The sequence below is a fragment of the Miscanthus floridulus genome, chromosome 15, assembly GCF_019320115.1.
Source record: "Miscanthus floridulus cultivar M001 chromosome 15, ASM1932011v1, whole genome shotgun sequence".
NCBI classification, from domain to species: Eukaryota; Viridiplantae; Streptophyta; class Magnoliopsida; order Poales; family Poaceae; genus Miscanthus; species Miscanthus floridulus.
This window is the reverse complement of record NC_089594.1, coordinates 3,584,693-3,610,356: the sequence shown is the minus strand read 5'-3', so window position 1 is coordinate 3,610,356 and position 25,664 is coordinate 3,584,693. Positions and strand designations below refer to the sequence as shown.

The following is a 25,664-nucleotide window of genomic DNA, read 5'->3' as shown; positions in this document are numbered from 1 at the left end:
CGTACCAGATGCCCAAGCTTCACAACCAACAAGTGTTGATACCCCCCAGCCAATCATTGCCGATGTCCAAGCAAAGCGCAAAGCTTCAACAGATACTGAAGCACAGCCAAAACGACAAAGGTCTATGCCGATCCCTACATCTGCCCCAACGTCATCGGTCATCATACCTCAAGAACCCACCACCGATGAAGCCACAGGGGATATCCCATCGGCAAGCTCAGTCGATCCACACGACATACTCCAGGCTGCTTCCTCCAGTCAAGCACAGGAAATTGCCTTGAAACAGGTAAACCGATCAACCTATCTGATTTTACAATACTCATACTTACCCCTGATCGATCTCCTTGTCTTTCTTTCAGGAACAAGACTCCCCGAACAGCCTATTTTCCTTTGCCATTGACATTTCTGACGACGATGGAGAGGAAACAAGTTCTTCCCTTGCACTGGGAACAATATCGGCAGAGACTAAATCCAAGTTGGAAACCCTCCTGAACTTGCTACAGCAAAGCACTGCCCAACTGGTAGATGACTCGGACCCCGCAAAGGCAATTTTCAAAACAATTCGTGGCCAGGTCCCTGCCGATGTTGAAGAAATACTCTTCCCAGCAGCTCACTTAGAAAGCCGTCAACTGCAATATCAACGGGCTGCCCAGCGCATTGCCGATAGAGCAGCTCAAGCTCAACTTAAAGAAGAGATGCTACAACTGAAACAAATCGCTGATGAGAAGCACAAGGGCATCGTCAACTTGCAGACTTCGGGTGCTGCACTTAAACAGAAAATCTTGGATCTATCGGCAAGGAAGGCAGCTTTATTGGCCGAATTGAAAGACATCGATGCAGCCTTAACTCATGCTCAACAAGAAGAAAGCCAGCTACCCAATGCCGTCAAAGCCCTTCAGCAAGAAAGAGATATCCAAGCTCGCAAAGCTTTAGCCATGAAGAAGAAACTCAAACCTGTGGAGGGTGCTGCCGATGATGATATCAAAGAAATGGAAGAAGCCGACCAGATTCGCCTGCGCGCGATATTAGCTATCCAATCCTTGCTGAACGTGTAATCTTATTTATTGTATCGGCACTTTATGAGACATTGATACCTTTGTATAATTCTAGCCGATAGCATTGTTATCGGCACTTATACTTTTATGCATCTGTCCAGATACTAGGGTAATATTTCTTTAGATATTTTCCATTTAACGCTCTGGGAAACACAACCCCTTCGAGGGTTTCTAAAATATATGCATTACCAGGAATAGACTGATTTATCCGATATGGACCTTCCCAATTAGGAGACCACTTTCCAAACTTTGAACTTTTAGTCCCAATCGGTAAAATCAATTTCCAGACCAGATCTCCATCGGCAAACTCTTTTACTTTCACCTTCTTGTCATACCATCTAGCTACTCTTTTCTTATTTTCTTCAATACTAACTAAAGCCCTTAACCGATGACCTGCCACATCTTCCAACTCATCTTTCATAAGAGTATTATACTCATCGGCTGTCAGCTGATTTTGAGAACGTATTCGTCTAGAGCCAACCTTAATTTCCCAAGGCAACACTGCATCGTGTCCATATACTAACTGATAAGGCGTTACTCTGGTTGCACCATGGCATGACATCCGATACGACCACAAGGCTTCATTTAATACTGTATGCCACCTCCTAGGATTCTCTTCAATTTTGCGCTTAATGAGTTTGATGATCCCTTTGTTAGAAGCCTCAGCTTGACCATTAGCTTGAGCATAATATGGAGAAGAATTTAAAATTTTAATTCCCATACCTACAGCAAACTCATCAAATTCTCCCGATGTAAACATAGACATACCCTGATCGGTAGTGATAGTCTGAGGAATACCAAATCGGTAAACAATATGCTCTTTCACAAAATCAATCATATTGACCGATGTCACCTTCTTTAAAGGAATTGCCTCAACCCACTTTGTGAAATAATCGGTAGCAACCAGAATAAATTTATGCCCTTTACTCGATGGCGGATAAATCTGACCAATGAGATCAATAGCCCATCCCCGGAACGGCCATGGTTTGATTATAGGATTCATAGCCGATGCAGGCGCTCTTTGAATATTACCAAACTTTGACACCCCTGGCATCCCTTAAAATATTTAAAACAATCTTCGAGAATAGTCGGCCAATAGTACCCATTCCTTCTGATCATCCATTTCATCTTGAAAGCCGATTGATGTGCCCCACATACTCCTTCATGAATTTCACCCATCAAGTTTTTCGATTCATCATTGCTAACACACCTGAGTAAAACTCCATCTATAGTTCGATAATATAATTCATCATCGAGGAGCACATATTTGGTAGCTTGGAACCTTATACGTCTCTCAACCTTTCTACCTGGATCCTTTAAATAATCAACAATCTCTTTCCTCCAGTCATCGGTATCAACTGCCGATGTTAGCACTTCCTGAATGATCTGATACCCTGAAGCATGCTGAGCTAGTCGATTAGCTTCCTCATTATGCAATCGAGAGATATGCTCAAGACGAAAATCTCTAAATCCTTTCAATAATTGCAAACACCTTTCATAATACGAAACCAAGGCTTCACTTCGGCATTCATAAATTCCAGTCAATTGATTTATAACTAGCATAGAGTCACCAAAGATTTCAACAACATCGGCACGTATCTCCTTCAGCAATTCTAACCCCTTTATCAAGGCTTGGTATTCAGCTTGATTATTTGTCGCTGTAGCAACAATCGGCAATGAAAACTCATATTTCTTTCCTTGAGGTGAAATTAACACAATGCCGATACCTGCTCCTTCACCACATGTGGACCCATCGAAGAAAAGTGTCCAGGGAGCAATCCCCAGAGAATCCACCGTGTTACAATGCTGAGTGACAAAATCAGCCATCACTTGCCCTTTAACTGCCTTAGCTGATTTGTAGCGTAGCTCAAATTCTGATAATGCTAAAATCCACTTGCCGATTCTACCACTTAATATCGGCATCGACAACATATATTTGACCACATCGTCTTTGCATATGACCGTACATTCGGCAGATAACAAATAATGCCTTAATTGATACAAGAAAAGTATAAGCACAGACACAATTTCTCGATAGCCGAATACCTCGTCTCAGCATCCACTAATCTTCTGCTCAAATAATAAATAACACGTTCTTTCCCTTCAAATTCTTGAATAAGAGCTGAACCGATAACTGTATCATCAGCTGACAAATATAACCTGAAAGGCTTCCCATGTTGAGGTGGAACTAGCACTGGAGGATTTGATAAATATTTCTTAATTTCATCAAGGGCTAATTGCTGTTCAACTCCCCATACAAAGTCCTGATCAGCTTTTAATTTAAGTAGTGGGCTGAAAGCCTTGATCTTACCCGACAGGTTAGATATGAATCTTCTAATGAAATTGATCTTACCGATCAAAGATTGCAATTCAGTCTTATTGGCAGGAGCAATCACCTTGTTAATTGCATCAATAGACTTCCTACTGATTTCAATGCCCCGTTGATGCACCATAAAACCCAAGAATTGTCCTGCCGATACACCAAATGCACATTTATTAGGATTCATCTTCAATCCATGCCTCCTTGTGCACTCCAGTATTTTCGCAGATCGGCTAAATGTGCTGTGATATCTCCAGACTTAATCACTACATCATCAATGTAGATCTCCACTAATGTGCCGATGTACTCATGAAAATAAAGTTCATAGCCCTTTGATAAGTAGCACCGGCATTTTTCAAACCAAACGTCATGACTATCCACTCGAACAACCCCACATGTCCTGGACATCTGAAAGCAGTCTTGGGAATATCCTCCTCAGCCATGAATATTTGATTGTAACCTGCATTACCATCCATGAAGCTAATAATTTGATGTCCAGCCGCAGCATCAATCAACAAATCAGCAATCGGCATTGGATAGCCATCCATCGGTGTGGCTTTGTTGAGATTCCTGAAATCAATACAAACACGAAGTTTTCCATTTTTCTTATAAACAGGAACCACATTAGAGATCCACTCTGCGTATCGACATTGCCGAATAAACTTTGCTTCAATTAATTTAGTTATTTCGGCCTTAATGTCAGGAAGTACATTAGGGTTGCATCGGCGCGCTGGCTGCTGATGTGGCCGAAATCCAGATTTGATAGGTAACCGATGTTCAACTATCGATCGGTCTAACCCAGGCATCTCAGTATAATCCCAAGCAAAACAATCTTTATATTCTTTTAACAAATCTGTTATTCGCTGCTTACACTTAGAATCTAACTTAGCACTAATAAAAGTAGGCCTCGACCTATCACCATCACCGATATCTACTTCTATTAAATCATCTGCCGATGTGAACCCTTGACCTAATTTTCCATCATCAGCAAACCTATCCATTAAAACTCCTCTTCAGAACCGACTGCTTGGATCGGTGGAATTTCATAATCAGCAACTCTAAGGAACTCTTTTTCCCAAGCTTCTCCTGATATGCATTTAGTTCGCTCATAAGTATCTGATTCTGCCGATGCGATGATATAAGAAGAATCACCAGGGACGACTTCAATCTTATCTCCAATCCATTGTACGAGGCATTGATGCATTGTAGAAGGAACACAGCAATTAGCATGAATCCAATCCCTCCCTAGAAGCAGATTATATGCACCCTTGCCGTTGATAACAAAGAACGTCGTCGGCAAGGTTTTGCTGCCGATGGTCAATTCAACGCATACTGCCCCTTTAGCCGGTGACACATTGCCTTCGAAATCTTTCAACATCATATCGGTTTTGGTCAAGTCTTGATCTCCCTTACCAAGTTTCCGATACATCACGTAAGGCATAATATTAATCGCAGCCCCTCCATCAATAAGTACCTTAGACACAGGCTGCCCATCAACTCTGCCCTTCACAAATAAAGCCTTAAGATGCTGTCTCTCGTCATCGGTAGGTTTCTCAAAAACAGCCATCATTGGATCTAGCGTTAGCTGAGCTACTTGATCAGAGAAAACAACTTCTTCCTCATTATCAGATAGTGCCAGAAACTCCATCGGCAACATGAATACCATATTAACATCTGCCGATGGACCCTTATTTTTGTGTTTTACCTGCCACTGCTGATGACCAGGCCTTTCACTGGAGGAATTTTCCTCCTGGTATAAATCCTCCTGACGCTCACGTTGCATCCTCCTTCTCTGTGTCTTTGTCAGACCCTCTGGGCACCATCGAGGAAACTTGGTTTTCCAAACCGGCTGATAACAAGTCCTAGTTAGTTCTACGCGACGTATATTAGGGTCCCTGTAGAATATCTCCTCATCGGGAACTCTTGCGTTTGCCATTTCCTCAAGCTCCTCTTGATTCCTTGGAAAATATCCAGCGCGTTTACCAAGCCTCTCATGTACACTAAGTCTGCCCCCCAGCCGATCATGCACTGATACCCTGCCTCTGATCGGCTCGTCGATAGACAAACCCTGATTACTACGTTGAAACCTTCTTTCTGAACGATTGACTCTGTAATAACCATTACACTCAGGGCAATTTTCAACAGTTGGCAATTTAATACCTTCTTCCCAGCAATGGATGAAAAACGGACATCTCCAATGATCTTTATGTCGATTCCACTCTTCCTGATGTCTCATTTCTTGCTGTTGCCGATATCGGTCATTACGTTGACGCCAACCCTCCTGCTGCCTTCGATGAGTAATCACAATGCCAGGTCGAGGAGGTTTTTTGGAACTACTGCTTTCCCCTAGTAAACCCTTACTCTTTGCATCATCGGTAGTTATCCGATGTTGGGGGTCTACTGACGCGTTTTTCTCAGCAGCCTCTGACGTCAATACCTTGGTCTTTCCTTTGGCATCCAACATATTTGCCGGAAAAGGGTGTTGATCAATCTTCATCGGCTTCTGGGTCTTGGAAGTACCAAACTTAATTCTCCCAGATTCAATAGCCGATTGTAACTGTTGCCTGAATACCTTGCACTCATTTGTACTGTGTGAAGTTGCATTGTGCCATTTGCAGTACAAAATCTTCTTCAACTCTTCTGCCGATGGGATCACGTGATTAGGTGACAGCTTAATTTGGCCCTCTTGAAGCAGAAGATCAAATATTTTATCGGCCTTGGTGATATCAAAAGTAAACTTTTCTGGCTCTTTTTGACCAAAGGGACATGATATCGGCTTTTTATTCTTAACCCACTCAGCTAAGCCGATAACTGGTTCTTCATCAGAGTCAGAATCTCCTACTTCTTCAACAAATGATACCTTTTTACTCCAGTTCTTTTTAGGTTCAAAAACCCTAGTATCTTGATCAGAGATCCTTTGCACAAGATGACTGAGGCTTTCAAACTCCTGAGAAGCATATCTGTCCTTAAGATGTGGCAGTAACCCTTGGAAAGCCAAATCGGCAAGCTGCCGATCATCCAGCACCAGGCTGTAGCACTTATTTTTTACATCTCGTAGCCTTTGTACAAAGCTCTCTACCGATTCATCATTACGCTGCCTTAATTTTACTAAATCGGTAAGCTTCTTTTCATGGATTCCAGCAAAGAAATATTTGTGGAATTGTTTTTCTAGATCAACCCAGGTAATAATAGAATTTGGTGGCAATGAAATGAACCATGTAAATGCTGATCCAGACAAAGATGATGAAAATAATCGAACTCTTAATTCATCTCTGTTAGCTGCCTCTCCACATTGAATAATGAAGCGATTGACATGTTCCATTGTCGATGTATCATCTTGCCCAGAGAATTTAGTGAAATCTGGTACCTTGTACCGATTTGGGAGAGGAATTAAATCGTATGCAGGAGGGTATGGGGTCCGATAAGAATAAGTATTGACCTTGGGCTTTATCCCAAACTGATCCTTCATAATCTCTGCTATCTTATCGGCCCAAAAAGCATCAGCCTCCTGCTGACGAACTGGTTGAATTTCTACAGGAGGTGCCTGCTGACATCCTTCCACATATCTTTGTGGCCCACGATCTCCAGCAATCGGCATATTTGCCGCTACTTGTGGTCCATTAACCTGTTGGAAAGGATTCATCGGCTGGGCTGCCGATGCTTGATTCTGGAAACCAGCTTGCACATGACCTTGTTGAATCCCTGCAACCTGCTGATTCCGCTGAACTGTATGTTGAACAGGTAACTGTCCTGACCAATCATTATTAGAACTCATCGGCACAAAACTTACCGATGGCTGGTAATTTGCTGATATTGTTGGATAATTATAACTGGTTTGAGGCATGAACTGAACCCCAGTTTGACTCATAGCAGGGGCTTTCTGCTGCATCGGCAGTACGTTCGCCGATGGACTTGAATTGAATGTTTGAATCATAGGCATCTGGAAACCTCCTGGATTTGGTTGTACAGAAGTAGTTGCGGCATATTGAGGCATTTGAGCCATCGGCGAAACAGCCGATGATATAGGCGCTCTTCCTGCTGCATCAAATACTTGAGGTAATCTAGGATTGAAAGCAGATGACTCTGGAGGCATGCCATATCCCCACCAATTAGTAGGAATCTGGTTATTCTGAGACACAGGGCCTGACATAGCTGATGCCGATAGATCTGTATTAAGCTGAACTCGCCCTCCTGGTAACACCTGATCTGATTGTATCGGTGTAGATTGTATATTAGGTGAACCTGCCAATACTGGAGGGGAAGTAACTTCTGTACCCACAACGGCCGAAGGAGCCGATGGAGTTTTGACAGATGCCGGCTCTGGTTGATGATAGGCAGGCCCAACGTAATGTGGTGCCGCTTGTCCTTCTTTGAGAGTTCGAACCACAGCATTATGAACAGTATTGGACAGCACATTGGAATGATTAATCAAAGCATGATTTACTGCAGAATTAACCATCTCTTGAAGTTTACCAGGATTGGAGTCAAAGGTAACCTGCCGAGGCAACGGCAAATCTTGCTTCTGGATGACTTGTCCACTCTTGTTCAAGCTAAACGATCTCAGACAAAGCTGCTTGTATTCTTCTACAGCCTTTTCCATAGCCTGCCTCTGTTCTTCCTTAAGATCTTCTTCTGATACTGCGATAATGTTCCCTGGATCGATCTCGGAGTTGAACATATTGGTTGAAGTGTCCCACCGAGCGTGCCAAAAGATGTGTTGATGCAAAAATGATCTGCAAACACAAAGGGCTAATACCCGAATCGATATCCAAAGCGTGCCAGTCGATTTGACCTGTTAATCGACAAGGATAAAGAAACGAACACTTTGGTCCTGACAACAGCGATACGCCCGGAAGCCACGGCCAAGAGGTGCTCACGCGGAACTCGAGAATCGCCGAAGATCGCACTGAAGCGATGCAGCTCGCCGAATCAATGAGAACTCGTAAAAAGAAAAATATGCAAATTGACGAAGTCGCCGAAAAGTAGATGCAAATAGGAGTAAAAGTTGGTTTTGATATTGATTGATATATATTTTTATTACATTGCTCCTTACTCCATATTTATACCCTGATCTAAAGAGACACAACCAAACACAACTAGGACACCAATCCCATATCTAAGGAAACACGTGACTCTTACACGAATCATAACCTAACCAATACAGAAAAGGAAATTAACTCCTATCTATTTCCCTGTCCGCCTCTATTACGATGGAAATCTCACCGTCCTTTCCATCGGCATACTCCCTATTTCATCGGCAGTAGGCTTCAAGTCTTCCTTCATCGGCAGACTCCCTGCTTCATCGGCAATAGTCTTCAAGTCTTCCTTCATCGGCATACTCCCTGTTTCATCGGTAGTAGTCTTTAAGTCTCCTTTCATCGGCATCGACAACAACTCCTCCAACCTCATCGGCAACGCCTGAGTCCAAATCATCCTTTCCATCGATCATCACCAGCTATCGGCAACCATTTTTACAAACTGGCTTTTATTGGCTATCAAAGTATTCAATAACTTTCCCCTTGCCGATTGGTCCACTCCGATTATTTTGACACGTGCAAAAAACGGTGTCAACACTATTGCCGCAGCGCACCAAAGATCCAAAACCCGCCACGTCAGCGCAAGCATCTGACGTGGCCACACCACGGTGGCACCTATTAGAGAGATTAATATCTTAGAGCTAATAACTAACTCTTACTGTTACGGGTGTCCTAATAAATACTCATTTGTGTGTATGTACTAGGAGTAGGCACCATTAATTGGGTCCTATTGTGCATATACTGGCCCCGTTCGGCTTACCCTATATTCGGCTTGTTCGTCTTGTTTTTTCAGCCGGAACAGTGTTTTTCTCTCACAACAATTCAGCAAGAACAATGTTTTTCAGCCAGTTTCAGTCGGAATTCACTGTTCATGGCTGAAAATCACTGTTTATGCTCTCACAGATTCATCCAGATTCCTCCCAGCGAATAGGGCCCGTATAGTTTAGGAGAAGAAGTAAGATTTAGCCAACCTGCTGCCACTTTAAGCGCCTAACAGAGGATGAATACAGTATTAGAAAAAGATGAGGCGGCACACATGAAAGCAACGTCGAATCCACCGCCGCAAGTTAGGCTAAACTGAATCAGTAACCTCTTTAATTTCCCGGGTTCTCACTTTTGTTTAGTTGGTTTTTGAGAGAGACGAGATAGATTAAAATGCTGTGCACAGTGGTGCACTGGTGGGAGTGGGTGGAGGAGATGTCGTCACCTTTATATCGATGTCATCCACGTACGCTTGACAAATAAGTAAAAATAGTTCACTAATTGTGCTTCATCGTACACCGATTTGGCCACTAGAATAGAATGGAGTTGTTTATGACCTCTCCACGAATAATGCACGGAAGAGGCCCCTCCACGGAAGTTTGGGCAAGTCAGTCAAGAAAAACTATGATTTAGGGCCTGTTTAGAATCCAAAATTTTTTGTGCAGTAACCGTCACATCGAATCTTGCGGCACATATATAGAGTACTAAATATAGACGAAAAAAAAAACTAATTACGGTCGAGAAATCGCGAGACGAAACTTTTAAACCTAATTAATCCATAATTAGACACTAATTACCAAATATAAACGAAATGCTACAGTGAGCCAAAATCCAAAAAATTTTGGATCTAAACGGGGCTTTAGCCAACCTGCTCCTGCTGGACTAACATATGATTCATATTAGAAAAAGAGGCGGCCGGCACGGCACATCGATGACAGCAACATTATTAGCGGGCTGTTGCTAATAATCGTTTGCAAATATACATATCATTGGTGTGCGTGCCTAAAGTTTGACTCGATTTATAAAAAATACGTGCAACATTTGTATCTCCAAATAAATTTATTACAAAACTAGATTCGAAGATCATTCCAATGATACTAATTATGTACCATAAATATTAATATTTTTAATATATATTTAGTCAAAATTATTTCTCAGATAATGAAAACGATAAATATTGAGAGAGAGAGAGAGCATCATATACAGTACATTATTAGTGAGCTGGCTGGGTGACCCTGAACACTGAATGTATATATACACAGTACATATACATACTGACTGTTTCGTCTTTGAGAGAGAGAAAGGTTCTGGTCTTGTGGACTGAAACTATGAGATGGCCTGGCCCAGGAGCGGAAACATCTAAAAGCCCAGTAGCTGGGCCAGGAAACATCTAAAAGCCCAGTAGCAAGCCCATGGGGGGCCGACTCCGGGGTAGCAGCCCAGTAGCAATCATCACGAATTCACGCGCCGCCCGCCGCTCGCCGCTCGCCGCCGCCGTCGTCACGCACTCGTCCACCAGTCACCGTCGCCGCCGCCTGCGGCTGCTGGCGACCGGAGATGGACGGGGAGGAGGAGGAGAACATCGGGCAGTTCCGCCGGACGAGCGCCCGCACGCGCCGGATGGCCACACGCATGGCGTCAGCGCTCGCCAGCTCTGACAACCGCGCCCAGGTAACGATGGGACTCTCACTTACATTAACCGCTTCACCAAACCTAGGAGTCTGTAGACTGACTACTCCTGCCTCTTCCCCCTTCCTTCCGATATATACAGATACGGTGATGCAATTTTCATAATACAATTGAGAGGAAGAGTGATTTTTCAGCAATAGCAGAGGTATAGAAGGGTTCTAGAAGGGAGACGAATCAGGGATGCATGAGAATCTGGAGGAGGAAGAAGATCCAGGACACGAGCTAGGAAGGGGCGGGATTTACGCTTTTGTTGTTTGATCGATAATCTTCAGATCATCGGAAGTTTTTGTATCACCATCGCCTCTAGTCTGCTAACCCAGTTTGGTTTGGAGGGCCTCCGGACCAGGAATATGACAGCGTTGGAGTTGAAAATGAAAACGCTCCAATTTATGTTTAGGGGATATATTGCAGAACCCATTTTAAGGGATCGGTCTTATTATAGTTTCACTTTTTTTTTAGAGCAAAGGATTGGCCTTATAGACAAGAAGTTTTGGTAATATATGCTCTAGAAGACCCTTTAGCCAAAGAGTTCTATCCTGAATTTACACTGCTTATGATTAGAGCTTTATCTTAACTTTTGCACTGTGTGTCTTGCTCTGTTATTTTGGAAAATCCGCTGTCTAGGTCGGAGTCTTGCCTTATTGTTTTTTATCCAAACTGGCACATTTTGTAATTTTAAACAAACGCTCTGGTTTCTAATCAAAACAGAATATGTGCCCATAGCTCAGTAACTGTAGGCTCTACTAATATACTGTCTAAAGTGCCAAGCACTTCCATCGTCATGATGTATGTCTGCTTCCAGATCCTCTTTCCCTGACATTCTCATCCTGTCATTCTGTAGTTCATCTCTGACTGATAAGTTATGAAGAACTCAAGGTCTTAGCTCAGATTCGATTCGTATTGACATCATTTTCATTCTTGTAGTTACTGATCTGTCACTGTGCCTGACATAATACCCTTTATGTTTTGTTACCCTGTTGTGAGCATATCCATTTCTGTAACGCCATGCAGGCTGCATTAGCTCGCCTTGAAGCTCTTGAGAGTGATAATGCCGGGGTTGAGGTGGTAGATCTTAATGATGATGAGTATGGATCCACGGACGAGGAAGACCCGGGTCAGTTTCTTTCTCATTGCCCGGGTCAGTCCGCATCAAAGCAACCGTCAACTGAACACGCCCGCGACCGCCGCCGCCGCCCTAGTGCCCTACCTCAGCTGCCCAGGTCTTCGTCGGACCCTTCTCCGGCGACGAGCACCCACCACACCAGAGGGATGAAGGACCCCGACACCGACCCACCCCCCGACCCGCTCCTCCCCGCGGCGGATTCAAAATCGCCCAGATCCGCTCCATCCACAGCCTCCCCTCTCCATCAACCACCAGATCCACCCTCCCCATCGACCGATCTACGCATTGATGGGTTGCAGTCCGGTCCTCATTCAAGTTCCACCGGCCTCGAAGCCAACGACGCCACACAGTGACCGCCGGCATCCCTGCCCCAAGGGGCGCCACAGGAGCTCAACCACCTTCCGACAAGTAAACAAGGAGTTGTTGAAGAGAGCATGCCTCACTCAAGCGACGACCTACAACCTCAAGCAGTTCCGCGTGAGTCATCCCCTGTTCTACCTTCTGGTAGGTGCCTTGCCAAATCTCCACCTTCAGCGGCACGGGAGGAAGCAGGCTCAATCCAATGTGAAGAAGCAGCGATAGACCCAGCGGCAGAGCGATTCGGTTTGCATTCTCCGACGGGTCAAGCGGTTCTCCCTAGCATCGTCCGAGACTTGCAGCGGTTCTTCGATTTGTCAACTGACAACCTGCAGGGGGGCACAATAACCCACCAGATCCCCAACTTGAAGACCTCCTTCGACGGTCAGAAAGAAATTTCAGTGATCAAATTCGTAAGATTGAAGCCCAAAAGGTGATCCTCCAGAAGCGCTCCACCAGAGAGCATAAAGGAAAAGAAAAGATTGAGGCTGAGCTTTCATCGCCTCAAAACTCACTGGCTTCTCACCCCTACAGGGGCCGGTGGACTACTGGGCACGCCAAAGAAGGGCAGCAACAGCGTGCTGCAGATTGCATTGGAGGAATTCAAATTGATGATACAAATCACACCCAAGCGGCTAAAAATTCTGGCATCCTAGAGAAACTTTTCTGCTCCTTTCCATTACAGGAGCCTAGGACTGTCACGAAGACCCCCAAGGAGCGTCGCCCCTTCTACATTTCGAGGATAGATGACAGAGGTCGTTGGGAAGAGATTAAAGGCAAACTCTCTGTGCATTCAAAGCAGCCACCTATTGAAATTGATCGATGGGAGAGGAGAAGAAAATTTCTGAAACACGTTAAGGGAAGGTGCCTTAACTGCCTAGCCACAGATCATAGAGTGTTGGATTGCAGAAGGAGCACCCGATGCTGGCGCTGCCTAGAGCCAGGCCACGAATCAAGACAATGCCCTTCCCTTCGGAGTTGTTCTGCCCTTCCAGTTGCCTCTACCAAGGCCCCTCGTGGATCTCCCTCTTGGACTGTGCGTGCAAAAGCCTCCCCCTGTCTCTCCAAACAATCTCTACAGAAGACTTATCTTCAGGCTCTGATGGAAGGGGAGGATCTCAGTGTTGTTTCTTCTCGGGAAGAGTATGATGTCTGTAAATCCAGCTCCCCACCTTGCTCCTCAATCATCCACAGTAATGACAATCAGCACGGGCACAATAGGGGGCAACAACCTCCCCACCTTCAAGTTGATGATTACAAGGACCGTGGGTGGCGCGGGGAGCAGCGCCATCATGGCCTGGCTAACTGGTGCCGATCCTCGCATTGCGGGGGAATGGGGCAAGACTGCTACAGCTCCAGTCATTGGATTGCCCGCAACGATCAGGGGGGCACATCTTCGTGCCGCAGCAGGCAAGTGGATGCTAAAACGTGCAGGAAATCAGTCTCCTTTGCTGATCCTCTTTGCACGGTGCTAGGCGAGGAGGTTGTTTCTATCACTGACGATAGTTTTCTTCTCCAACGTGGTGTTGTCCCATCAAAGTTTGGGTGTCAATCGTTTTGGGTTGTTGATCCGATGTTGCTAGAGTTTCAATGCTCGTTCTTTGCTTCAGGAGCTCACAGCCTTCCTCGGCATCCGAACACGGTCAATACACACCAACTAAGTGCAATGTTGGATGAAAATAGGGAGCTCACTGCACAGAAGAATCCCCAGACATCCCTACTACAACAACCTCCACAACTACACACCAGACTACAGAGGTATTAGCTCTTGACGAGTTCTTTAGCATGATCTCTAAGCCGGTGCCACCTCCTATCCTCTGTACTCCCTCTGTTTTGTCCACTGAACCAACCACACCTAACAATCACATTCATGAGCGAGACTCTGTTGCGTTAGCCTCGCAGTCACAACCTATTGACACCAACAGAAAGAGTTCCAGACTTGCTGAAAAGCACAAAAAAACTCCTGGTAGAAGTACTACTCAATTAGCCCAAGATCTTTTAGCAAAAAAATTAGGCGAAGCGACTCCTGATTCGTCGCAGGATAAGGAAGTTCTTTTTTATTTTTATGCTCAACACTTCGATCGTCCTTTGACTAAAGAGAAGATGGAGGCCCTCACAGTCTTGATTGAGGTGGGATGCGCTAAGAAGAAGAAAAATGGATCGCGCTAAGAAGAAGAAAAATGGATCGGCCAGGGTCACTACAACAGTTGCTTCACTGGTCACTTGAATGAGAAGCCACATCCAGGAAGCTAGCTGCCAAGTTGGGAGCTCGCAGGGAAAGAGTTTTTTCGGAGCAGCTTCACCAGTAGGATGTTGCCTACTCGGTTAGTTGTGATAGTTCTGCTGGTGGCTAGTGGCCGTGTAAGTTGTGCTAGTCAAGTTGTTAGTTGGGTTGTGTTCAGCTTAGTTGGGTTCTTTGGAGCGAGTGGTTAGTCGTTTAGTGGAGTGGTTAGTAGAGCTGAGTGGCTAGCTGGTCGGCAGTTATACTGTAGTTGAGGGTGGTGCTGGACCACCTCATCTAATCCGTGGTGTTTGTGGTTTTTGGACCCGGTTTCCACTTCAAAAACTGGGCCGACCTTTGTTTTCTTTTTTCTCTACTAATAAAAATTACGGCAAAGCTTTTGCCGTCCTTTCGAAAAAAAAAGTTTCTTTCTCATTTGTCTTCATACCAATTCCAAAAGGATAATGTTGATACAGTATGCAGAGACTCGATGAGGATTTACTATTGAACAAGTTAATCTTCGCAAATGACGAATATTCAAACACAGGGTGGTTATGTGTGATATTTATTTTCATTGCTTGTAGTATCAATTTTCCAGACTAAACAACATTCTTCATTCTTTTCCTTGTAAATGAATTGATAAATAAGGTTAAAATGTCCTTGAAATACTTCTACCAAATCTGGTACGAACACCAGAAATTATTCATAAGGTGACTGTGTTTTTAGTCAATGGAATGCCCCTGAAGCCAGTTCTTCACATGCTCTAGCTTCTCATCCGTAAAGGTTCATGGGTTCAACGCTGGAACTTCTGCATTTGCATACATTATATAGATGCTCTACCCAGGGACAATAGAAGTTTCGATGTAGTCATCTTTTGTTTTTGACTTTCATTTCTACAGTCCTCATGCAAAAAAAGCAGTCCAAGATTATGAAACGCAAGACAAGGCAGGGGAAAGCTTTGGAGAAGAGGGCGGCAAGATCATTCATGGATGTCTTCATCTCAACGGCACTACTGCTCAGTCTGTGGTAGTTCTGCAAACTACACATGCGTGAGGTGTGGAACACGGTTCTGTTCTTGCCGCTGTCAAGTCATACACAATGATACACGCTGCCTGAAATTTGTGGCTTGACCAACTAGTTCTACAAGCTACATTTGATGTATGTCCACTCCCTAATGATTGCTCGTCTGTGGTTTGATCAGTAGGATATGCTTGCTGTGTATGTTTTGTACTCTGTGTATGTTTTTAGAGACAGGTCTCTTAAGTGGCCGTGACTGGAAATATGTAGAGTTATCTTCAGAGATGGCCGTGTTAAAAGAGACCCACCTCCGAAAATCTATTTTCAAATACGGACATGGGCATTAGGCCACGAGATGATTTCTAAAGATGATAAAATAAGATGCTCAACTCTTCAAATAAAAGCTAATGCGTGATAAAGTCGTTTTTGTAGCAGTGTTATTCCTAGGCACAATCTTACAAGACGGGGAAGACTGACTACCTTAATTTCGCCCAAGGTCAAGCCGTGTCAATTTTTATTATGCATAAGGCAGCGCACTCAGCCAATAGTTTTTATTTAATCGTTAATTAGTGCGTGTGGGTGGGCAGTGGGTGTGGGTGGGTTGGTGGCTTTTGAGAAAGTAACCATCTCAACAAAACTCGCGTCTTTGTAAACTGTAAAGTTGAAATACCCAAGCTGTCCGGCCGGCATACACTTTTGGAACGAAGAAGCCCGAAGGAAGCTTGGATCCTCTTGGTCTGATTGAGACTTTGCCGAGGTTAACTCGTTCAGCTATCTATATAAGAGTCAGGCAGCTATCAGTGCTGACATACAGGTGACACTAACGCAGCAGCCGCGTGTGTTATTGTTATACTTACCTGCAGGTATCCTCGCTCGAGCAGGCAGGCTAGCCTTGACGGCGACATGGCGGCCGCCAACCAGGTACGTTCTGTTTCCAGTGTATATATACACGTAGCAGTAGGAGTAGTATAGCAGCAGCAGCCCTTCTTGTTGATTTGATTTCGTTGTTTCTATCATAATCTCTCTCCTTTTAACTGTATTTGCCAAACTGAAATGTTGCTAACAAAAAAAGAACAGCTGTTATTGGGCTATTTTTATTACACCGTACGACCCTCATCACTTCAAAATTATACAAGTATCCCCTATAACTTACATGTGAGCTGAGGTCACTTAGTTTTGAGAGGCTACGGCTGACAATTATCATATCTGTGCTAGCAAAAATAAAGGTCAGGTGTTCGATCTTGGGATACCGATAATTTTACCTAGGACCTCTGTGGATGTATATATATGTGTGTGTGAGAATGAGTGAACGAGATGCCGTACCAGGCACTCGGTTCCGTGTTAATATATTCGGTGAACAGCCCACCGGTGATGGCGTTTACAACATGCATGGTTACAACAAGAAGGTCCTACAATTAGGGATCTGATTACTAAGTCACAGGTCTCATAGATACAATGTACCTGGACTGGTTACAAACGTTACAGAGAGAGGTTTACATCTGACACCATCTTAGCCACTAACAAGGTTAAGATTGAACCTAAACTCTCTCATCTTCTGAGCTGATATCGCCTTGGTGAAGCCATCTGCTAACTGGTCACCAGAGTTGATGAAGCGTATATCAAGAAGCTTCTGTGCAACTCTTTCTCTGACAAAATGAAAGTCGATCTCAATGTGTTTAGTTCTAGCATGAAAGACAGGATTGGCAGATAGATATTTTGCACCAAGATTGTCACACCATAACCGAGCTGCAGGTGGATGATCTATCTTGAGTTCAGTTAATAACTTTTGCACCCACATCATTTCAGCCGTAGCATTGGCTAAGGCTTTGTATTCTGCCTCTGTACTAGATCTAGATACTGTTGCTTGCTTCCTTGCTGTTCATGAGATTAGATTACTCCCTAGGAACACAGCAAAGCCGCCAGTGGATCTTCTATCATCTACACATCCTGCCCAGTCTGCATCTGAGAAAGCACTCACCATCATGGATGGAGACCTCTTGATCTTGAGTCCCATACTTAGGGTACCCTTGACATACCGCAAGATTCTTTTAACTGCACTCCAATGAACCGAGGTTGGGGCATGTAGAAACTGACATACCTTGTTTACGGCGAAGGAGAGGTCAGGCCGTGTCAAGGTTAGGTACTGTAGTGCTCCAACTAAGCTTCTGTATCATGTAGAATCTTCTTCACCAAGCCTTTGTCCATCGGTTACACTGAGTTTCTCACTGGTAGAGAGCGGCGTGTCTACCACCCTGGCTTTGTCCATCCCTGATCTCGCCAAGATGTCCGCAGCATACCTTCCTTGGGATAGCAACAACCCATCTGTTGTTCTTTTTACTTCAATTCCCAAGAAGAAATGCAAGTCTCCTAGATCCTTGAGTGCAAATTCTTTCTGTAGATTCTTGAGTAATGCTTCGGTTGCCTCCTGAGATGAGCTAGCAACTATGATATCATCAACATAAACAAGAACAAACACTCTGTGCTGCCCATGGTTGTAATAGAAAAGAGAGGTATCTGCCTTCGAAGGAACAAATCCTAGCTCTTCCAATCTATTGCACAACCTTGCATACCACGCCCGAGGTGCTTGTTTCAAGCCATAGAGAGCCTTGTCAAGTTTGCACACAAAGTTGGGATGACTCTTGCTAATGTAGCCCGGCGGCTGATTCATGTAGACTTCCTCCTCTAATACACCATGAAGGAATGCATTCTGGACATCAAGTTGTCTCAGGGTCCATCCTTTTGACATGGCAATGGACAATATCAACCGTATTGTTGCTGCCTTTACCACAGGACTAAAGGTATCTTCATAATCGATTCCATACCTTTGCTTGAAGCCTTTGGCTACCAAACGAGCCTTGTACCTATCAATGGTCCCATCCGCTCTGCGTTTCACCTTGTACACCCATTTGCATCCTATTATGTTCTTCCCTTGAGGACGTGGCACAAGGTGCCAAGTTTTGTTCTTCATTAAGGCTTGGTATTCATTCTCCATCGCTGTACACCAATGTTTGCTGCCAAGTGCTTCATCAACTGTTGTTGGCTCTTCTGTTGGTCCCTTGGTACTCATACACCAGCGAACTGTGCCGTCGGTGTAGGTTTTTGGACATTGAATTCCCCTCTGGAGACGAGTTGTCGGGCGTTGAGGTTGAGACGGCACAGGCGAGACAGCAGGAGATGCATCCGTAGAGGATCCGGACGACAAAATCTCCGTCGCATCAGCACCTGATGCTGATGCTGTCGGCGCTACTGTCCCCCCGTTGGCCGGATCCGTCTGCGGCGTGGTGGACGATGTGGCCATTGTGGCGGACCCCGATCCGCCAGCAGAAGATCCAGGTGAATCGGTCAGTGCATCTGCTTCAGCCCCAGGCGCCTGGCACGACGCTGATCTAGGAGTGTATCCTCCTGTAGGCGGTACGGAGGCGCCAGGGAGATCCCCCTCGGATCTGATGATGTCCGCGTCGGGGGGACACATGAGATATCGTTCCCCCGGTGCGTGTTGTAGCCCATTTTCTTCAGAATTTGTTCCTGTTTCATCCAAAACATCAGTAGCACTAGATGACACGTTAGTATAGGCAGGAGATAACTCATGTTGGTCTCGCAAATTTGCATCCCAAAAAGAAGACAAAGAATTTTTTAATATATCGGGTAAGAGAGCAATCGCAGATTTGAGACGGGCTCCTGCATTTGGGTGTAAGGAGGCAAATGGAAAGACAGACTCATCAAAGACGACGTCCCTGGAAATGTACACACGCCCTTCTTTTGGATCAAGGCACTTGAATCCCTTGTGCATATCACTGTACCCGATGAACACACATTGCTTGGAACGATACTCTAGTTTCCTAGAGTTATATGGTCTGAGGTTTGGCCATACAGCACACCCGAACGTACGAAGGAAATTGTAGTCTGGTTGCATGCCAAATAATCTCTCAAAAGGGGTTTCATCATTGATCACCTTGGAGGGTAGCCAGTTGATTAGGAACACGGCAGTAGAGAAAGCTTCATCCCAGAATTTGAGGGGCATGGAGGAGTGCGACAAGAGTGTGAGCCCTACTTCAACGATGTGTCTATGTTTCCTCTCTGCCGACCCATTTTGCTGGTGTGCATGAGGACAGGATACATGATGATTGATCCCTACACGTTTAAAGAAAGAGTTCAAGGCTCGATACTCTCCCCCCCAATCTGTTTGCATGGTTTGAATTTTTTTACCAAATTGCCTCTCAACAAGGTTTTGAAAATCTTTGAAGCGTTGAAAAACTTCAGATTTGTGACGCAAAAGGTAAACCCAAACAAACTTGTTGTAATCATCAATAAAACTCACATAATAATTGTACCGACCAACTGAACTTGGGGCCGGCCCCCATACATCCGAGAAGACAAGTTGCAAAGGATGACTCGATTGACTGGATGATCTAGGGTAAGGCAATTGGTGACTCTTGCCTTGTTGACATGCATCACATACCCTAGACTTATTGGAATCTAAAACAAAAGGGAGTTTATGGAGGCTAAGGACTTGCTGAACCACACGAGAGAATGCATGACCTAGCCTATGATGCCATAGCGACGTGGATGGTTTGACAACACCAAAGACTTGCTTATTTGTGGATGTAGATGATGAGGACCGCAAGGGATAGAGCCCCCCTTCACATCTGCCTTTGTGGAGGGTTTTCTTCGTCACTTGTTCCTTGATGAAAAAATGATCGGGATGAAACTCAAGAAAGATATTGTTATCTCGAGTGAGACGATTAACTGAACAAAGACTTTTATGTGCTTGTGGAACATGAAGAATATTTTTTAGATGGAGATTAGGGGAATGCAAATGGCTATAACCAACATTAGTAATCTCCATACCTAGCCCATTGGCAGCATGAACTTGATCTCTTCCATGATACTTGTCACGGACTGCCATCTTCTCAAGATCTCCAGTGATGTGGTCTGTCGCCCCCGTGTCCATGTACCAGTTAGTGTCAACCCCGTAGGAACTGGTAGCGGCGGAGGCGCTCTTCTGAGGAGGTCCTGAAACGGAATGATCGAACCTTTTGTAGCAGCGGTAGGCCTGATGACCTTCCTTGCCACACACTTGGCAAAAAATGCCGGCCTCGAAGTTGCTAGAGCGGCCACCACCACGGGCGCCCTTCTGCTGGCCGCGCCCGAAGCCACCGCGGCCTCCACGTCCTCCGTCGCGGTTGTTGGGGCTCCAACGGCCCCCCTTGTTGGCGATGTTCGTGGTGTGCTAGCCTCCTCCGCACATCTCAATGCGCTGCTCTTGGGCGACGAGCTGTGCGTACAGCTCGTTGACCGTGATGGGCTCGACACGGGTGGAGATGGCGGTGATGACCCCGTCGAAGTCCTCGCCCAAACCGGTCAAGATGTAGGAGACCAGTTCCTCATCTTCCAGTTTCCTTCCTGCAGAAGCCATTTCATCCGCCAGAGATTTCATCTTTGTGTAATACTCACTGACGGTGGAGGTGCCCTTGGTTGCTGTGGCCAGCGCCATCGTCGTCGAGATGACACGAGCCCTTGACTACGACGTGTGGAGAGCCTTGATGGAGGCCCATGCTCCCGCTGCCGTGGTCACGTTAGTGACCTGAGATCCGATCTCCCTCGACAGCGATGTGAGAAGATAGCTGAGGACCTGTTGGTCCTTGGCCACCCACTGCTCGAACTCGGGGTTCAGAACAGGTGGCTTGTCGCCGGTCTTGGCGGCGTTGTCCGACTTCTTCTCGTCCTTGGTGACGATGAACTTCTCTGGTGGCTGGGTCGATGGATCGAGGAAATGCACAACTTGTGCACCCCTTAAGGTGGAGAGGACCTGCGCCTCCCACATGGCGTGATTTTTCCTCGTCAGTTTCTCCGTGACCGGAAGAAATTCGAGAGGAGAGAAACCAGCGAATGCTGCAGCTGAAGAGGAAGAGAATGCCATTCTACAAATCCGCTAGGAACGTATGGCTCTGGTACCATGTGAGAATGAGTGAATGAGATGCCGTACCAGTTACTCGGTTCCGTGTTAATATATTCGGTGAACAGCCCACCGGTGATGGCGTTTACAACATGCATGGTTACAACAAGAAGGTCCTACGATTAGGGATCTGATTACTAAGCCACAGGTCTCATAGATACAATGTACCTGGACTGGTTACAAACGTTACAGAGAGAGGTTTACATCTGACACCGTCTAACAGTGTGTTCCTACAAATTTCACAAACTTTGCACAATGGAATTATATACGTGTTGTTTCTCACTTGACTTTGCCATCAAGTGACCAAGACAAGACGATGCTTATAAGGAAGTAAAGCACAAGACAATGAAATGATTTTTTTTCAAGAATGTAAGCTATTCCTAGTACGTGCCATCCATTGATTTATGTACTCTGTTGTTGAGATGTGATCTTGATGTGTGATGGCTATTGTGGTATGATACTCAACCGGAGATCCTGTGTAGTGGAGGTGTGGATGGCATCTCCAGGGGGATTACCGAGGTTGATTTGCTTAAATTGGGTTGGTCAAGTGGATGACACTCGATTTAGGTAAATTAACGCGGTAGGTCCCTACAGTTCCTTTGCTAGTTTACCTGGAAACTAGCCGTTCTTCATCATGTAAGCGCGATTGATTATCCTTTGCTGGTTCGCTTATAAACCTAGCCTCTCTTCACTGCAAAAGTGTGATAGTTATCCGCTACGTTTTTCCCCAGGCGATCTAGCTCTAGCTTGTGTGTGACCCATGTTTGCGTCAACAGCAGTAATGCTCAAAATCTTGTCCAATACGTTTCCTTGAATAGAACCTATATAAGACGGTACCTTAGTTTATCAAGCACAATTTCGTTCGGACTTAGTCATAAATCGTAGTTAGAGCACAAACTCCAACTGAAATTCGGTGTTTTAGCATTATGCCTACTCCATTTAGGTAAGAACCGAACATGTATGCAACATCACAAGGAGAGTGTATACCAAAACTTATAAATACAATTCTCCAAAGGAATTTTGCAGAAGAACGTACAATCAACAAACATCTTCTTCGAATAATGTTATCTTTGGCATTATGTGCCAAAGAGGCCATGACGACATTGAGCGTCTGAGCCCTCAACCCTTGGAGCTCGAGCTTGTGTGAAACGGGGGAAGGGACCGAGCCGGGAAGGGGGAGGAGTGGCCTGTGACGGAGAGGATTGCCGGCCGCGGGACAAGCGGAGGGTAGAGGTCGAGGTGCAGTGGGCAGCGCACAGTGGAGCAGCCGGAGAGAGGGGGCGATTGACGAGTGTCAGCCGTGAAGGTTTGTCACATCTTGGGGTGGCCAGAGTTAGTGAGGGAAGCAACAGCGGCAGGGAAGAAGGGGTGATAGCTGAAACACCGAGCTTTCCTGAAGGCTGATGATGCTAAGTGATGGAGGCCCGAGATCGACGGCTAGGTGGAAAACTGGCTCGGGATCCAACGGTTGCAAAAATTGGACGACGTGGCGCAATGAATTGCTCGGGCTTGGACTCTAGATTCAAAAGGAAGAGATGGCGACCCACCACAGTTACCACACTAAATGCTAGTTTGCTAGTCAAGGTATGCACAAATTAAAATATTACAAATGCACCGAAGCTTGTCTAACTTATTGAATCATCAAGCAGTAGGCAAAGCATAGCATAAAGAAACAATTCATAAAATATTATAATAGCTAGTGTCTGCCAATTAACTAATCCTACCTCGCCATTCATATCAAGGAGTTATTGCCACATCACCATCTAGCTCGCGTGTGAAAGCAGAGCTCTTTGGTAATTCCTAAAGCAGAGCTCGCGTGTATGGACAAAAACCAAAACGCCGTATATAACTTAAAATGGAGGAACCTAAAATGAAGGAAGTAGTTGCCAGTAAAGGTATGGACAAAATATGCCTTTTATATAAATGCACTGATTATTCGATCCTCAATTTTGTCAAGTACTGTAGTAGGTAAAGCAGCATAAAGAAACAACCATATAATATAGTTGGGGTCGGCGCATAATGCTGGAAGGTAGTGGCTAGTGTCTGCAAATAACTAATCCTAGGTCGGCATTCCGCATTCGATCATATCAAGGAGTTGTTGCTACATCACCATGTAGCTCGCATGTGAAAGCAGAATCTCTTTGGTAATTCCAAAATTACAGGTTGTATTGGTGTAGTATTAACCACTACACCACGACACCGCATCACCGTTAGACATCTGACGCTAAAAATAATATTTATCGATTGGTGATCAATCGCTAAAGATAACTCACTGATTATCTGTCGCTAATTCCTGGTTTACCGATTCATCGTCTGTCGGTATAAATATGTATATTTACCGTTCTCTTATCAATCGCTAAAAATATTTGAACCGTCATGCGGTCTGTCGCTAAAAAATGGTCCCACCTCTCAGCCTAGCTCGCGGGTGAATTTTAGCCCAGCCCAGGAACATAGAAGAGCCCCAGGCTCTGTTTCTCCCCAACCCTAAATCAAAGCGGCCGCCGCTGCCGCCTCTCTCATCTCCCTCCCGACTCCCGATTCCCTCGCCCAATCAGCGCACCATGTCACCTGCGAGAGGAACTCCACCGTGCAGATCTTCTCCTCCCCAGCGTCTTTCTCCATGCCCCCTCTCCTGGCACCTTCATCTCACCCTGCCTCCTCCCACGGTCCTCTCTCCTCAGCGTATTCCTCCCGACGAGATCACCGAGGGCCCTCTTGGCCAGTCCCCTCCTCATTATGGTGTGTTGGGAGGTGGCGGCGGCACCTACTGTTGCGACCTGGCCAGGTGCAGCAACTAAGACTGGCGGCTGCTGCTGCTGCGAGGCTTCGAACACCAGCGGCGGCGGTGGCGGCTGTGACCATGGGTGCTGTTGCTGCAAGCTGGTCAGGGGCGATGTCCGCAACCACTGGTGGCTTGGCTTCAGTTCATGAGGTGGATGGGGGAATCCGGCCGGCGGCTACAGCTACTTTAGCACCGACGTTCGGTTGGCACCGGCTTCGGTGATGGCCGGCAGTTGGCTGGGCTGCGTCGGTGCGGATTGGTGGCGTGGTGGTGCGGCCAGGCGCCGTCAGACATCGTGCTGATGTAGGCGGCTGTGCTGGTTGTTTTTCCGCGTCTGCCGCGCCATGGCGGCGAGGCGGGCGTTGGTTGAGCGGGCCACAGCAGGCTCTCCTAGTTCGGCGACAACGATGGTGGCTGTGCAGCATGACGGTGTGGGCGGCTTGGGGCTGGCGGAGGTTGCTAGAGGCCGTGCGCGGCGTGGTTGATGTGGGCCGGCTCGGCTGGGGTTGGGACGTTGGTGGGCTAGGCGATTGGGGCTTCTTCTGATCTCGGCCCTTTTCTCCCCGCCATCTGCCTTCCCCCTTCCTCGGGTTGTGGCTTCCGTGGCGGAGCTGGCCGGATCTTCTCGCTGCTGGCCAGCTTTGCCGGTTCCAGCGGGGGGCGGACTCTTTGGTGGGCTTCTCCCGGCACTTCTCCTGGTCGATGCCTCGAGGGGCGGAGGACGAGCGGGGCTACTGCTGATCCACCACTGCACCTTACCTCCCTGGTAGGGTTCGGTCTCTTACGGTGACGGTGTTGGAGGTTACTTGAGATCGGGGCGAAAGCTTGGACGACGACGTCTGCGGACGCCGTTCCCTTCTTGGAGGCGTCCTTTCCTACCTCTCCTCCTACCGTCTAGGATGTTGCGGGTGAAAACCTTCCCATGGCAGGCTACCTTGTCAACGCTTTTAGCGTCGTTTCCTCCTTGGAGGCATGGCTAGGCTTTCCAGTTCCGCAGTTGCTCCTTTCCGTCTGGGTTGTTTGGTGTCGCCCGGCTGGTCGTCGTGTTTTTTCTTCTGTCTTTGTCAGTTGTTTAGTTGTGTTGTTTTAGTTGGCTCGTTTCGACCAAGTTGGAGCAAGTAGTGGCGTGAGTTGTGAGTCCAGTTGATGTACCAAAGTGGCGTAGGATGAGTGGAACACTCTCCTCAGTTGTATTGGTTTTGGGCCCAGTTTTCATTAAAAAAACTGGGCTACTTGCCTTTTTTTTTCTTTTCTTTGTCTAATAGAAATCGCGGAAAAGCTTTTCCCGTCCTTTCTAAAAAATATTTGGACGGATGAATTGGTTTGGATGAACAGGGTGTTTGATG

The 25,664-nt window shown here is 46.0% G+C and overlaps 1 pseudogene; it reads left to right on the top strand.

Annotated features, from left to right (window-relative positions):
* The first annotated feature begins 10,684 nt into the window (after positions 1-10,684).
* LOC136509564 (SWR1 complex subunit 6-like) lies at positions 10,685-15,693 on the top strand (annotated as a pseudogene).
* Positions 15,694-25,664: the final 9,971 nt, after the last annotated feature.